The 15080-nt window shown below is 43.8% G+C and overlaps 1 long non-coding RNA gene across 1 annotated transcript in view; it reads right to left on the bottom strand.

Annotated features, from left to right (window-relative positions):
* Nucleotides 1–876: 876 nt before the first annotated feature.
* The window catches only part of LOC150054713 (uncharacterized), a 52266-nt gene continuing 38062 nt past the window's right edge, over nucleotides 877–15080 (bottom strand). The window contains exon 3 of the long non-coding RNA XR_016537648.1: nucleotides 877–1445. This is a non-coding gene — a long non-coding RNA (uncharacterized LOC150054713). The remainder of the gene's footprint in view (nucleotides 1446–15080) is intronic.

The following is a 15080-nucleotide window of genomic DNA, read 5'->3' as shown; positions in this document are numbered from 1 at the left end:
TCTGCGGTGCACATTTTCCTTCTGCTTCTCTCGGCATTTCAGTTTGGGAAACTTCTTTTGGCTTGACTTCAAGCTTATTAATTCTTTCAGCACCATTTATCAGCCAATCCACTCTACTGATGAGCCCATCAAAGTCACACTCTGCTGTTGTATTTTCATTCTAGTGTTACCTTCTGTTTCTTTAATACAAGTTTCCAGCTTAGCTTATATTGACTATTCTTCCATGTTGTCTACTTTTTTCCATTATCCTTGTCTGATTAACCTAAAATCAGTGTCATATCTGGACTCTAAATCTGATGCTTGCTTTTACTTTTACATATTATGTTTCTTATTGCTTTTAGCATGCCCTGTGATTTTATTGTCATTATAAGCCAGGTATATATACAAGATAACAGCACTGAGGTAAAAAATGTGAGACAGGAAGAGTGTATTTACAAGTTTCTGTAAATGTAGATACCTGCACCTTCACATTTCTTTAGTAGTTTTGTATTTGAGCTTTTCTAACAACTCCTCTTTAAAACAGAATCTGTGCCTTGCAGCTGCGCTCTCTCTCTCTCTCTCTCTCTCTCTCTCTCTCTCTCTCTCTCTCTCTCTCTCTCTCTCTCTCTCTCTCTCTCTCTCTCTCTCTGTGTGTGTGTGTGTGTGTGTATTGGTCCTAGGGCTTGAATCCAGAGACAGGAGACAGGTTGCTGTCCCTGAACTTCTTTTGCTCAAAGGTAGTGCTCTACCACCTGGGCCACAGCTCTACTTTTGACTTTCTTTTTTCTTAAAGTAGTTTATTGGAGATAAGAGTCTCTCAGACTTCTCTGCTTGGGCCAGCTTCAAATCCTCAGATCTTAGTTTCCTGAATAGGATTACAGGCAGGAGCCACAGGCATTCAGCACCTTACAGCTCTTAAAGCTGCAATTCACTCTGGAATCCCATTAATCAACAGGATGAGATTGAAGATTACAAGTCTATAACCTGTCTGCATCCCTGGTTATCATCTTCACAAATGCATCTTAGTTTCCCCCTTCTTTAGGACAGACAGTAAGGCTACAGGGGACTCAAGCTGGACAAATGTATTTCCCTCAGGTAGGCTAAGACTATGATAAAGTCACAAGGCAGACCTTAGGTATGGAGAAGGCGCTGATATATTTCAGAATGGGTACTTTCTCCTTCCTTCTGCCAGAAACATAGGGTTCCCTTTAACTCTTTGCTGTGAGGTTTTGTAACTGGTGGGGTTCCTGGAGATGAATCCCAGCATGCTGTGAGAGCTTGTCGGATTACACCCTGAGGTCTCTCATAATAGTGGAATTAATCTCCAGCCATTCTCCGCACTGCCACTTGCTCTCCTTCCACACTATGGCTCCAGCTGCTTCTGAGCAGGTGAGCTGATCCAGTTTATTTCTCTGCTTGCCTGTCTTGTGGTGTGCTGTAGTCATTGTAATTGAGGTTTCAATTATCTGTGGGTCCAAGAAAAATAGATGATTTTCAGTTTGTTCAGCATTTTCTTCTTGTCAAGATAGGACTGATAACTTTCAACTTCCAAACTCTTTAAACAAATTTAGAAATCTATTACTTTTTCCCCACTTAAATTGTATAAAATTCAAAAAAGAGTCAGATCTCTGTATCCATGTTGTATCTGTGGATTCAACCAAGCACAAATGAGGGAGAGGAAAACCAGAAACAAATAATGGCAAAACAAAAACCTAAATACATCTTAACTAAGTATATGTGGATGCAATTTTTTCTCATCATTATTTCCAAATAATACAATATAATAACTATCTATGTAGTGTTTATATCATTTTAGGTAATATAGGTAATCTACAGATTATTCAAAGCATATCTTAGGATGTATATAGATTATGTAAATAAGATGTCATTTTTTATGAGAGACTTGAGCATTGATAGATTCCGTTATCCTTAGGAGGGTAATGAGGTTCTGGAACAGTGGTAAGCATCCTATGTAAATTTAAAAAATTGTGATAAAATAAAAAGGCCAACTGATGTTCCAAATCATCTGAATAAAATAGAGAAGATTGCATCCAGTTTTAAAGGCCTATCAAAATGATTTCACTTGAAGCTTGGCATTCAAGGATTAAGCCTTTTAACCTCTCTCTCTTTCTCCCCCCCCCCCCTCTTTCTCTCTCTCATCTCATCCCTCTGTGGGATTCAAACACTGAGGTTTGACCACACAGGCTCAAAATAGCTAGAGAAGAGATTCTAAATCAGGTTGATGTCCTCCTTCTTTCCCTCACTCCTTATGTAAGGCAACCACTATGCTTTGGAAACTTACACATAAATCAGACGCCACCTAAAGGGCCCCTGAGTCAGATTCTTCCTGATGTCAGAAGCTGGGGGTCCCTACTTCAACCGCCAAGAAAAAAGTCAATGATTGGACGGATACAACTTGATTCTGGCCTGTAGGCCAGAATTCTGCTCTCTCTGATGGGCAAAGCTGGCCCTTCAGAATTCCCCTAGCTATCCTGGGAGCTCGGTTGCTTAAAACAAAGATGTCCTACCTGATGTGCTAATGAATTCAGGAAACTGCCTAGTGAAATGAGGTTATGAAAGGTGTTGGAAAAGTTCCTTTCTCTCTTTTTATATATAAAAACGTTTTTAAAAAATGGGTACACATAAACACATGAGGCTGCTAACTAACCTGAAGACTTTCACTTTTGAACTGTCCCAAATGATTTGTGATAATTTTCCTGCCTCAGAATGTTCAGATTTGGGTCTGATTTCTGCTCTTCTCCATCCCTTTCTCCAAATTCAGTTTCTTGTTTTTGTGTACATGGTATTCCATGTATGCTGGTATGCCATACCAGTAAAGTTGAGCTGGACCATTTCTTCTTCTCCTCCTCCTCTTCCTCCTCCTCTTCCTCCTCCTACTCCTTCTTTTCCTCCTCCTCCTCCTTCCTTTCTTTTTCTTCCTCTTATTCTTCCTCTTCATCATCATCATCATTATCATTGTGCAGGTATTGGGGCTTGAGACTCAATTTTAAAACCATTACTGAGAATTTTGTCTTTTCTCATAGCCATACTAGAGCATATCCCAGGTCACCTGTGATTTACTTCAGTCTGGTGAAATGGTTCAGGTTGAGGTAGTGACACTGCAGATGACACATATCTATAATACTAGCTACACAAGAGACTGAGATCTGAGGATCACAATTTGAAGCCAGCCTGGGCAGACAAATCCAAGAGATTCTTATCTGTATAGAACCACAAAAATAAAAAGAAAGGAAAAAACGAACTGGAGGCATAGCTAAGTGGTAGAGCACATGCTATGAGTGAAAAAGCAGAATGAGCTGAGCTCAAGCCCCAGTATTGACAAATGATAATAATATTAATAATAATACCTTTTAGGGTTGTTCTGAGGCTCTCATGAGCTTCCTCATAGACAGGATAACTATTCTAGAAATACATAGGGTGTCTATATTCTGATATTCTTGATCAGATGCCTGGCTAGAGAGGAAAGACCTCTCCAGGCACAAGCCAGCCAAGTAGAAGTGAAGCCTGTGGCATGGGTGGGAGAATGAGGGAGTCTCCCAGCCTGTGGGCTGGCACTTTAACACCATCATCTACTTGCCCTCTTCCCTTTGTGCTTTTCTTGAAGTATACACATTTCCTAAAGAAAAGCCATGCCTGGTGAAAGCAAAAATATCTCTGGACATTCAATGGGGGTGTCTGGAGCCTAACCCCAAACTCAGGTACTATCTGTATAGATAAGAACCTTTTGCTATGTTTCCACCCCTTGTAAAATGAACTGGCAGACTGGCTGTCTCCAAGGACGCATGGTTATAAGAACCTATAGTCTTTGACTGGCTTTGCTCCAGGACAGTGCAGGTATAACAAAAGCCTCACAACAAGGCTAGAGTCCCAACCTTCCTGTACCCTGAGCCCTGATTTAGCCTGAGCTGGCTCTGACCAAGGGCAAAGAGCATCTGGGGATGTGGGCACTGCCAGGCTTCAAGCAGCCACTAACCTTCTACAGCTCTCCAAGGCTCCCCAGCCCCACATTAGCCAAGATGGAGTTTGAAAAGGACCATGGAGCAACATATTGCTCTAAGCTGCAAGTTGGTTGGCCACATGAAGACCTCAGCTTCCTCATCTTGTGGTCCCAAGAGCCACAAAAGCAGCCTCATCTGTTGTGGAGCAGCTAGTCTCAGAGGTGACCACCTGCAGAATCTACTCAGAAACACAGGACTCCTCAGGGCTGCCTCAGCCCATAATGGGGACCAAGGGTGACCATTATGAAGAAGAAGGCTCAAGATGAACACTCACGAAAGCTATTACTCTTCTTGCATGCCTACAAGGCTCAGGCTGGAAGTGAAATGAAAGGGCGTGTCCCTTGTCTGTAGCTTCCTCAAGTAACACTCAATAAGTTGTTCACCTGGGTCAGGAGAGAATACAGATCATGTAAAGGATGGAGGTGAGCCTTGTATCCAGAGCCAGTGGCATCAACCTTCTGTCTCTGGCTCCATCCATTTATTCCTGGGGAATAAACAGTGAAGCAGAGGAAATTGTTCTATGGAACTTTTTTTTATCTAGGACTTCACCATCCCAGTTCACATACCCAATCTTTCACCATTCCTGTCTTCAGATGCTCCTGCTTTCATGCGTTCTGCTCCTTGCTGGATTTCATGGTTGAAGAATAAGTTATAGTTTCTCTATGGGCAGGACTTATATTTTTTTCTCTCTATGTCCCCAAGCCCTCCACAGGGCCAGGCACACCAGAGGCATCTAAAATATTTATAGAATAATTGATTGAACGGATGAATGAGTACATGAGTGAGCGAGCGACTGGTTGCTAGTATTACTAATAAGTCATACTTATTATGGCACTCCTCCGTGAGTTCCTTTAATTAAATCCTAGTGAGAGAGATAATGATGGCAGAATACTTCCCCAGTGGCTGCCCTAAAAGCAAAGTGACCCCTACTTGGGGTAGGGATGGGAGATTATTTAGTGGGGAGGAAAGCTGCGCTGGCAGGAGAGAGGAAGGAAGCAATAGCTTTTTGGTTTTCTGAAAACGTTGCCTAGAGGCATCCTGGATTCTGCCCAGCCTGCAAAAAAAGAGAATCATTCAACACTGTGGCTGCCCCAGCTGCAGGGAAGCATTGAGAAAGTTCCATCCATCCCCTGGCGGCCTGCCCAGTGTGTGACCACACTGTAATGCTCAGTAGAGAGGATGCAAGTCAGGAGAGATGGGGATTCTGGGAACAGAAGGTCAGAGAAGGATAAATGGAGGAGGGAGTACTGAGGAAGGGACTTGAGTTTGGATACAGAGGTTTTATAGGAAAGGGAAGGGTAACACAAAGAGTCAATCTCTGGTGACTAGAAGATAACAGGTATGCAGGCAGAAGGGCCTTACAGACAAAAGGTGCATAAAAGGAATAACAGGAAGTAAATCTGAAAAGGCAACTGGGATCCATTGATTGAGGACCTAGACCACGCATATTTGAACTTTGCTCCACAGGTAATAAGAACACTTTATTAGGATCTCTTAGCAAAAGAGAGACTCAATTGGCTCAGCACCAAAAACTAATCCTAACAGTGGCTCCGTGATGTATGTGACACAGTTTTCAATTGGCACTTGAGGAAAGCCAAATGTAAAGTTGAAGAATTTGCCAAAATACACCGGGCACCAGTGGATCATGCCTGAAATCCTAGCTGCTCAGAAGGCTGAGATCTGAGAATGTGATTTAAATACAGTCTAGACAGGAGATTCTGTGTGACTTTTATTTACAATTAACCAGCAAAATGGAGGTATGACTTAAGTGGCAGAGTGTCAGCCTTGAGCAAAAAATCAAAGTGAGAGTTTGAAGCTCTGAGTTCAAGTCCCAGTACCAGAACCACAAGAAAAATAATAATAAGTGAGGCACTGGTGGCTTATACCTGTAATCCTAGCTACTCAGGAGGCTGAGATCTGAGGATAGAGGTTCAAAGACAGCCCAGGCACTAAAGTTTATTTGACTCTTATCTCCAGAAAACTGGAAGTGACACTGTGACAAGTGGTAGAGCTTTAAGAGCTCTAGGACAACACCCAGGCCCAGAGTTCAAGCCCCAGGACAGAAAGAGAGAGGGGAGAGAGGAAGGGAGGGAGGGAAAGAGAAAGGAAAGAAGATAAAGGGAGGGGAACAGAGGAGAGGAGAGGTCATCAAAATCACACAAGTTTTCAAAAACAAATACTCAGATGAGTATATATGATTTACATCTTGTGTTAAACTTCTTGGATATGCTAAATAAGAATGCATACCAGGGCCAGGAGTTTAGCCTAGTGGCAGAGTGCTCGCCTAGCATGCACAAAGACCTGGGTTTAGTCCTCAGTACCACGTACCCAGAAAAAGCCAAAAGTGGTGCCATGGCTCAAGTGCTAGAGCTCTAGCCTTGAGAAAGCTCAAGGACAGTGTGTAGGCTCTGAATTCAAACCCCAGGACTGGCAAAAATAAAAGAAGAATGCATGCATGCCAGCAAAACCAGAGTAGGCACAAAAATGCAATGGGAAAAATACAAATGGTGGGATTAGCCTAGGAATCGTGGAGGGTAGGGGTGGGGGCAGAAAAAGTCCTAGAGTAAACGCTATTTAGGGAGCCTAAAATGAAATCCATGTCAGTAAGTCTAAAGGAGAACATCTCCTAGAAAAGAGTAAAATGGATTCCAAGCAACACATACAATTAAAATGAGAAAGATACTAAGCAATAATTGAGACATGATGGGATCTAGTGTTCTTTGCCTGAGTAGGAAAAAAATAAAAAAAGAAGAAGAAGGCCGTGAAAAACTGTAGGAAAAACAAAGCACTAAGCGAGATATCAGGGTCCAAAAATGGAACAATGTAAAAGATAAGATGCATTTGAGCTATGACGGTGCCTAGTACAATAAAAACATCTTCCATCCTGGGACTAAGAATGCTGTCCTTTGACTAACACAGCTGCTCTTGACATGCAGAAAAGAAATCACAACTATAGGCCATCACCAAACCTTATGCTCATTTACCCATACAAATACATGAAATGTGGTTTGGTTTGGTTTTGTTTTTTGAGGGGTTTCGCCTTTTAGAATAGACCACAGAAATGGGGGGCAAGTTCACCGTGGCTTTCAGACAGAACGTAGTGTTACTGCCGTTGACCGTGTAAAATCAGTAGACGATAAAGAGGAGTGAATGGAAGAAAAGAAGAGGAGACAGGGTGCTGGCGTTCATAGCCTACTTTACAGAGTAAGGCGCAAACAGTGACTGACCACACTAGTGAGCAAAGCTATCCACAAAGGAACCTCGGATGACTGCAGTATGCAGGTCTGGGACTGGGACTCAGTGGTACGGCGTTTGCCCAGCGTGCAAACCCCAGCCCTGGGTTTGATTCCTCAGTATCACATAAACAGAAAAATAGCCAGAAGTAGCACTGTGGCTCAAGGGGTAGAGCACTAGCCTTGGGCAAAAGAAGCTCAGGGATAGTGCCCAGGCCCTACGTTCAAGCCCCAGGACTGAGAACAAAAATGACTGTAGCATTCAGGAAAAAGAGCACTATTGCAGGGACTGTATTTCATGCAGTTATAAGACCTCGTTATAGAGCTCATGGAAAATGTGTCTAATGTGGGGCCCAAAGTCAGAAGCAGGGGCAACTGGGAAGAAAAGATGAAAGTAGTAAAATGGAAGGACTACCTGGAACCCACCAGGACCAAGTGCAATCTGCATCTGTCTTTGCCTCTAAGAGGAGGAGGAGGAGGAGGAGGAGGAGATGGGGCGGGGGAGGAGGAGATCTGGGAAGCACATCAGCCAGGTGAGCTGCATGTCAATGACACTACACAACTCACAATGACACATGGTCTATGGCAGATTAAAAGTGTCAGTTGCTTCACTTCTGTCTTTCAAACTTGCACCATCACTAAACCTAACTTAAAACTGAACAGGAGAGAGGGTTTGGGGAAATGTGATCCCTATTTAGTTTGTTTGACACAAAATAGTATACTGGGTTTGAAGCAAGTCCGGGATCCATAGCAAGACTCTCTTATAACAAAACATAACAAAATATAAAAGGCATCCAAGAGAAATAAAGTAGAGATGATCAGGGATTTGAACCTCCTCAGTTAGTATACTGGTTCCTTAGAGGACTATCAAACCTCCATGATAGAGACCAAGATAGCTGTGGTGACACAGAGCTTAGAGACACCACATAAACTGGTAGAACTGAGAAGAATGGGAGGCCTACTTTTAAATATAAGTCCTTCCGTATCATTAGCTTTCTAACCATGTCCTTGTAGTTCTTCAATTAAGTATTTGTAAAGTTTCTAAACGCTCAGAACTCTCAGATTCCGAAGTTACATCCCAGAGCCATACCCACCAAGAGCCACTCAGGCCTCGCCACTGAAGCTTTTGAATTTCTCATCACCAAGAATAGGGAAATGTTTTTGAGTATCAGGAACCCAGTCAAGGGGATTTCCACAGTTGGCCTGGCTTGGGAAGACGAGCTTCTTCAGGACTAGAGTAGCTAGTGCACGTGGGTTAACTGGTTACACGATGGCTTTTCATTTATTTATTTGTTATATAAATGTATTTTTAGCTGATACATAAAGTTCTGTGTGTTTAAAGGATACCAGGTGATGTGTCAGTTTATGTACACACATATTCAAAGTCCTTTCTTCTAGGTATTTGAAACAGGGTTGCTAGATCAGATGGTAAATCCATTCTCATTCATTTTATTTTATTGATATATATATATATTTATATTTATGCATGCATACATACAGGTAAGTAACATATCTATAGGTAAGTAAATATATATCTACAGTTATGTAGATATGTATTTTTTGATCCACTGTTCCCAACAGACTATTTTAAATAGCCATGTTATATGAGGTGTGGACTTTGTCCTAGGTCTTAGGTATAATTAGACAATAACCTCTGAAAGTCAGAGGTTATTTAGCTCAAAGTCTTAGACTAGTAGTTCAAATAGCATAAAACAAACCTGGTAGATAGTAAAGCATAGAGGAAGAAGTAACACATCTTTCTGTATTTTTCTTTCTCTACTCAGTTTCCCCAGGATACCCTCAAACCCTCCTTTCTACCAGTCTATCACAAAACTGGTTCTGTCCTTCATGTTTCACAAATCAGCCAGCAGCATATTGAGTACAGTGTTGAGCTATATGGAGGAAAAAAAAAACTAAATGGTTTGGCACCAGTGGCAGTGGCCACATCTATAATCCTAGCTACTCAGGAGGCTGATAGCTGAGAATCGTGATTTAAAGCAGCCTGGGTATCTCTAGTTAACTAGCAAAAAAACAGAAGTGGATTGGTGGCTCGAAAGGTAGAGTGTCAGCCTTGAGTGAAAAAGTCAAGCAAGAGCATCAGGTCTTGAGTTCAAGCCCTAGTATTAGCATGCATGTACGTACACACACACACACACACACACACACACACACACACACACACGCCACCAAATGGTGTCAATGTTGAATTAGCCAAGTGGAAATCCCTCATAGGTCATGTGGGGCCGAGGGGACTGGGCTGGGCAAATGTGTTCTGTCAACACTGCTGTCACCATAGGATAGGCTCCATCCTGAAAAGGGGGCCCAGGTTCTGTGAGTTATTACACCTCAGTGCTTACATTTTTCATGCGAATTTAAACATTCAAACATTGCACATGTGAAATATAAACACTTACTCCACCATAGCTTTTTAATGAGGTTCAACTAAGTTCAGCACGTCCCACACTTCAAACTGAATAAAAGTTTCTGACCCAGATCACTTCCTTAGGTCTACTTCATTTCAGCCAAGACAAACTCCACATTTTCTGAACACCCCGAAGGTTGGAAGACTTGTGGGGGGAGGGGGCAGGTTCTAAATAGCCATGGGGCCCACCTGGCTGTGACTGGCTACACCAGCAGGTAAATCCAGACACTCACCAGCTCCGAGAAGGAAGTGGTGGAGTGAGGGAAGATTAGCACTCACTCCCTCTAAAAGTGCTCTCCACACACCTTGACCTTGCTTACTATGCACCACAAATTCTGTTCACTTCTGCAGCTCTTAGATGCTCCCCCTACGGAGCCAGGAAAAGAAGTATCTGTGTTCCTGTCCAACAGACGTGGCAACATGAAGACATGACCAACACCAGGCATCCAACACCCCAGATTTCTTCCACTGACCAGACATAGCAGTTACAAGGGAGAGGCCTAAAGTACATCACCAGCAGGCATGAGAGTGACTACCATCCTCACATGGCTTCCATTGCTGTGTCTAGCTGCAAGACAGGGAGAGGGGCCCACTCTATTGTCCTTGGGATCCTCCTCCTCTTCTCCCCAACTTCTGAAGGCTCAGTCCTTGGTCTGCAGCTCTGGTCCCCACACCGAAGAGTCAAAGGATTTCCACGTCATCTCCAGGTGTCCCAGTCTTGGGAAGGGACACCTGTGCCTAGTGTCCGTGTCCATGCTTGGCTACTTCACCACCAGTTGGTTTCTTGCTTTGTTCTGGGGTCAACCTGGTCCCATTGGGTTTTGTCTTTTAGTATATAGGCTCCCACAGGGCAAAGCCAATTTCTGGACCTGTTTCCCCCCATCCTTGGTCCTGAGTGTAGTCCAGTATGGACCATAACCGGGTATACACATTTGAATAGGGCCCTCCAAAAGAGTGCAACAAAACTCTCCTGCCCCTTTCCTTAGTAAAAACTCAGCCCTTCGCCAGCCACTCACCAGCTCATCTTGCTTTCTGGATTCCTGAGTACCATCTTGGAAGTAAAATAGAGCAGTGAATCAGACAGACAAGGTCCTGCCCACATGGCACTTAAGGATGGCTAAAGGACCCCCAAGGTGACATACTCAGTTCTGTCTGTCACCTTTAAAGGAACATCTGGCTTCAGGATACCAGGCACTTCACACTCAATATGTTTTCTTTCCTGCAGCTGGATTCAGAGAACACCAGTTGTGGTCACCAGGGTGGTGGATTGCCACCTGAGTTCCAGCCTGCCACCTGCCAGCCAAGCCCACCTCCTTCCCTGAAGAAAACAACAACAACAAAAAGGCCTGTTTCCTCCCCCTCAAGACCAGATGAGGATCAAATAAGGTATATAAAGAAGGCTTGGTAAGCTCTAAAGTAATAAATGTTGCCGTTGCTATTGCTAACGTCATTATTCTTTTTCTTTCTTTTTTTTCCCCAAGACCAGTACTTGAACTTGGTATCTAATACTTGCTCACTAGCTGGAACTCTACAAACTAAGCCATACTCCCAACCCCAACACTGTTATTCCTAAGTAACTTTTCCACTTAGCTTTTCCCTCTGACTATCTAGTGCTAATATTCTCCCATCTCCCAGTCCCTAAGCCCAGAGGGAATCTGTTGCTTCTGTCTTTGCAAATATCAAAGCTCCTTTTCGCCAGCTATCAAAGGTCTTTTTTCCCTATATGGTGCACATCCCCTGTGGTACATGATTCTCAGACCTAGAGTTTTCTGGGTAATTGGTTCAGAGATGATTGGTTCAGAGATGGGCTCATGATTGAAGCCAGCCAACAAGACTCTTTTCTGGGATCTTATCACCCAAGTTCTGAAAGAAAATGGCCCCCTACTACCAGAAGTGTGTACATCTGGGCCAGCCAGCAATCACTGACCCCACAATGTCAAGAAAGCCTAGTTGAAGAATAGAGGGAAGGAGAGAGAAAAACTGTGCCCTAGATTCAGTTGCTTTACAGCCTGCCAAAACACCAAATTTCTAAGGTACACAATTCCTTTCAGAGCTGGGTTAGGATTTCCTCTCCTTAAGCTAGATTTCTGTCTTTAGGCAATATGTCATAACATTTCATCTTTCTGACTAGACCGTCTCTTACCTGGAAGTGGATGGTATGGTAAGGAGAGCTGTGGGATTCAAGCCAAACACAACTGAAGGAATCCCAACTCCACCATGTACCCTTAGTTGAAGAGATGGTAGAAGGGTAGAAGAACGAAGCTTGAGTAGGAACTGTCTCCCAACACCAAGGAAGTCCTAAACTTCCTAGCAGCCAATCAGAGGCAAACACCACTGGTAGGATAAAGCACCTATCCTGAAGAAGCAAGGCCACTGGGTGGGATCCAAGCCAGGATGGAAGCCTGTTCCTTAGCAGGAACATTCCCTCACACATGCGGTAGAGAACAGGGTCCATACACATTCATGGTTTATTACAAGTGTATGGCTGATAGGCTCCCTATTAACTTGGAGTATTATTTCTAAAGAAAGAACAGGGCCAGGAGACTGGCACCTAAGTTTCTAACCTTATTCACAATTGATGAGATGTATGACCTTGAGAAAGGAGATATCTCTGGGCTTTGGTCCCCTCCCCTGTGGTGAGGGACAGGAAGGGAGGTAACAGATGCCCTTCTAGGTGTCCTTCAACACTAACATTCTGAGTCTAGCCCAGCTTTAGCCCCTAAGGGGTTAATAGAGTTAGGTCCAACCCCCAAGCCTATACCCAGGGTGCTGTTTTCAAGGACTCTGAGACAGTGTGGGAAGGAGGCAGCCTTCTTCGTTGGTTTCCATCCATGTTTTGCCTGGGAAGAATGATGGGGTGTGTGTAGGGCCATGGATAGCATTTGACAGTGCTACCTCTGTGACACCTCCACATGGGGAAAGGTGAACCAGGAGCTAGGGGTGAGCCTCCCTGCTGAACAGCTCTCCATTTGTTTACCCAAAAAATACTGTTCCATCATAAAAATTCCCAAAATAGTTCCTTCCCAGGCCAGACTGACTGGCGGGCGCCCAGCTTGGGAGCTGAGCCACGCTGGAGACACGCTCTGGGGAGCTGAAATTAGCTGGGAAGGTCTGGAGCCACAGTTGAGGACCACCAGGTCTGCACACCCTGTGAGGTGGAGCCCCAGGGTAGAGCCACAGAATTGTCTTTAGAGTCCTTCACTGGGCAGGGATAGAATTTTTCCCCCAGAAGCTCAGACAGCTTATTCTTAACCCTAAAGAGGCTTCTTTTGCTTGCTCTTTGTTTGGGGGCTGATGTTGGCGGGTGATGTTGGGGGGTGAGGGAGCCATGTTTCATGGACCAGAGGTGAGATGAATGGCTTCCTTTTGACTGTAATGTTCACTCCCCTCCCTAACAAGCTGATTCTGGCTCACACCTCCTAGAACCTCAGTTCCTAACTTACACGGACGCTCTTCAGAGAGACCTTCTCAAAATGGGCTGCATTGGGCCTTAGTAACAGTCTTGTAGAAGTCTACCTTTATCCTTTATAGAATTTATAACTGTTCGTGCTTACAAATAGGAGCATCAGTCTTTCTGAGTCTGAAGGTCCTGGAACAGAGTCCGAAACTCAGTACTTTGCCCCAGTGCCTCTCATATGACAGAGATACAAAAAATGTGTGTGTGTGTGTGTGTGTGTGTGTGTGTGTGTGTGTGTGTGTGTGTGTGACAGAGAGAGAGAGAGAGACAGAGAGAGAGAGAGACAGAGAGAGAGAGACAGAGAGAGACAGAGAGAGAGTTAGTTTCCTGTGTGGGGGACCACAGATCTCCTCTAGGGGACATGTGTCCATCTGGAAATGGGACTGAGACTATTGTACTCAGTGAATACAAGCAAAGATGGCAGAGGTTCTCACAGCTGGCCTTAATTCCACAAAGCTTGCCTTAAGGCACCTTGAAGTGGATCTGCTGTATAAGGTATGTATCTTTTTTCATAGGTCTTAGCTACTAAGTGCTAGACAACAACTTTGTTACACAATGCTATGCAGAACATATTTAGAGACTGAGTCTCTCTGTGTAGCTCTGGCTGGCCTCAAACACACAGTTCTCCTAGGTTAGCCTCCTAAGTGCTGAGGTTACAGGCGTGAGCCCAGCTACAGCCTGTGTTCATGAGGAAATAATCGTGAAGAGTAATTTTCCTCTACCCATGACAGGCAGTCTGGTGTGACTAAGCAAAAGTGTGTGTCCAGCAGGCAGCGGGCAATGTGCACAACTGGCTAGCTATTTCACGCGTATGCTTCTCGCTCTACACGAATCAGTCTAGAGACCTCTCTTCTGTGCACTGCTCTCTGGTGCTATAGCTTAGGCTTCATCCAAGTAGTTTTATTGCCTAATGTGGAGGCTGAGCTGGTAACACACACAAACAGACAACTCCCGGGGTGATAGTGGGACAACTCCCAGCACACAGTGGCTAAAGGCAGCTAAAGAGTTCCAAGAGGGTGACTGACAGGGCAGGCAGACTTCAGACTTCAGAGAACTGAGACTGCAAACAATGGCAGAAGTCCTGAGAAGGCCAGAGCTACAGATAGCTAAGATGCAGGAATTGAAAGGGGACAAAGGCAGAAGAACCCCAGAGAAGCTGTAGAGAATTATTGCCATCAGTCATTGGACGAGCTCCAAAAAGCCATTGTAAGTTGAGCAGCCACTAATGCTTCAGGCAGTACACTGTTAGCATTAAGTGTAAGGTGCTGGGTTGCCTGCACTTAAACCCCAAAACTGTAATACTAAAAGCTCTGAGCAATTGACACCAAGGTAGCTGCGCTTTACCTAGTTGAGATTTCCATCTGAGCCAAGCAAAAAAACCCTCAGCCAATTAAGAATACTTAGATCAAGAGAGATTAAAAATAACAACAACAAAAAGCCCTCTGCTTGCCTCATTCAAGCCATTTATAGCCTTAGATTATTTCTTTTCACAGTTCAGAAAAAAGGGATAAAATGAAGAACAGAGTTCAGGAATGAGTGCTAACTAGGAAAGAAAATAATACGTTCAATACATATTGTATAACAGTCTGATTCCATTTCACTTGTTTTCTTTAGTGCTTGGTGGTTAAAAATCTAGTCCAACATTGGCTGAGGAGTTGCAAAATCAGTGGTTTTGATTAAGTATTTGGACTTGCATCTCTGAATAGGTACATGCAGGAATTAACCTTGAAAAGAAAACAGCTCTGCTCAGTGCCACTTGCTCCTCATAGTGTGAAGTTGCTTCTATATCATGGCCAGACTACTAAGGAATTTCATAATTACCTTTCCAGTTAGAATGGTACATATTCACTGCTCAGATTCAAGCATTTGCTTTAAAATGCAACTATAAATAGTACAGGTACTTCCAGAGTTTCTAACATTGGTCTTGCAAATTTCCTGTACTTATGAATGGCCTGTTGTTCAAAGCCACC

The sequence above is a fragment of the Megascapheus bottae genome, chromosome 14 (genome assembly GCF_031878675.1).
Source record: "Megascapheus bottae isolate mThoBot1 chromosome 14, mThoBot2.hap1, whole genome shotgun sequence".
NCBI lineage: Eukaryota > Metazoa > Chordata > Mammalia > Rodentia > Geomyidae > Megascapheus > Megascapheus bottae.
This window is presented reverse-complemented; position numbering and strand designations above follow the sequence as displayed.